At 36.5% G+C, this 1,635-nt stretch overlaps 1 long non-coding RNA gene across 1 annotated transcript; it reads right to left on the bottom strand.

The window, feature by feature from the left end:
- Positions 1-275: 275 nt before the first annotated feature.
- Positions 276-1,193, bottom strand: LOC147648611 (uncharacterized). Its single transcript, XR_015280229.1, has 2 exons — positions 1,048-1,193; positions 276-714 (listed from the first exon to the last, which is right to left on the bottom strand). It is a non-coding gene; the product is annotated as an uncharacterized LOC147648611 (long non-coding RNA).
- Between the last annotated feature and the right edge of the window lie 442 nt (positions 1,194-1,635).

The following is a 1,635-nucleotide window of genomic DNA, read 5'->3' as shown; positions in this document are numbered from 1 at the left end:
TTTTCACTTGTTGGTTGCTGAATTAACAACCATGGCCTGTTTAAACTAAATAATATTTGAGATAGCTGAAACAAAATATGGCAAACTCCAGCACTGCTCCACTAAGTCATCCTCCTGCTGTTTATTTAGGTTTTGGCAATATATTTTAGTTGTCTTTTTCCTTTCCTTCCAGCTCAAAGCAGAAAAGGAAACACCTGTGCCTCACTGTGCCACCAAAGCAGCTGGAAAAGACATTTTTCTGCTGCAGGGGAAAAAAGGCCAAAAGCCAGGTCATCAACAGGTAAATTATTCTTTCTGCTTAAGAAAATAAAAAAAAAGCAAGTATCCACAGAAAGTCATGTAAGAAATGCCAACATCCTGAGTGCCCTTTCCACACAGGTCTGCCTATTCTGAGCTACTGTTACTTTTCTCTTGCATATATATTGACATATGTTACCTAGAATTGTGATTATTACACCCCGTTCCTTAAGACACCTCATCTATTAAACCAAAATAAACATATTTTTTTAGGTCTTTCCTAACAAAAAAAAAAAACACAGAAGGCATCAAAAATAGGCATCAAAATTATGGGATTTGGAGTTTTCTTCTTTGTCCTTGGTAATTCAGCTCTCTTTCCTGAACTTCATTTCTTCATTTTTTTTTTCCCCTTGCTATTCTTTTTTTTTTTTTTTTTTTTTTTTTGATAATTAATCTTCTTTCACCAATTACTGGCCTCTGTGGGAGAGAAGATTAAAATAAATAAATAAATAAATAGAAAGGTCAAAATTAAAACTGAGATCTGATTACTAAAAATGGAGGAGCTGGGACAATTTTAAGCACAAGCTGAGATGCTCAGGTCACGGGGCTGTAAAGAGCTCTGATTGTTACCACCAATTTGGTGACCTGCTGTTTTAATAGTGAGAGGTTTATGGCAAGGGAATCCTTCTCACCTTCCTGGCCAGACTCTGACTTTTGGCTTTTTCTGCAGTGGGAAATTGTACATGTATGTATGGTTATTTATATATTATATATATTATATATATTATATATTATCTGCTGCTCACTCACTCAACAGCATCCTCTCCTCTGGTTCCAGCAAGGCTCTGAAGGCTCTTGGTTCTCCTCATCATTCCAGATAAAATCCTTTGTCCTGACCATGGAGACACCAAAGTATACATTTGCCTACTTTCCTTAGGAGTCCTGGGAGGGGGAAACTAGTGGATTAGACCCAGGGGGTATAATTACTACATGGAAAGAAATAAAAGATTATTTATTAATTCTAATATTTTTAAACATTTATTGCTTTTTAATTCAAACTGAATGTCAGGATGCTTTTTTTTTTTTCCTTGAGATGACAGTGGCAATTGCACTTCTGAGATATTATCCACCTGACTGCAGGATTTTTGTCAGAGCTAAAACATATTAAATAAGACAATTCCAAGTAGATGGAGAGAAGAGAAACAAACCACAATCACAGGGCTTCTGGATAATCTGCCAGCATTAGTATCTTAGATGCCAGAGATAATCAGAAAGGAGGGGGGAAAAGCATCTGACAGCTTCTTAAATGTTCCCACTACATTATGAACCAATCATTCCTAAGCAATTCCTGTTTCTGGGAATGTGCCAACACAAGGCACTCAAAATTAGGGAGGTGCT

The sequence above is a fragment of the Cyanistes caeruleus genome, chromosome Z (assembly GCF_971803275.1).
Source record: "Cyanistes caeruleus chromosome Z, bCyaCae1.hap1.1, whole genome shotgun sequence".
Taxonomy (NCBI): Eukaryota; Metazoa; Chordata; class Aves; order Passeriformes; family Paridae; genus Cyanistes; species Cyanistes caeruleus.
The sequence above is the reverse complement of the archived record's forward strand: the minus strand, read 5'-3'. Positions and strand labels throughout refer to the sequence as shown.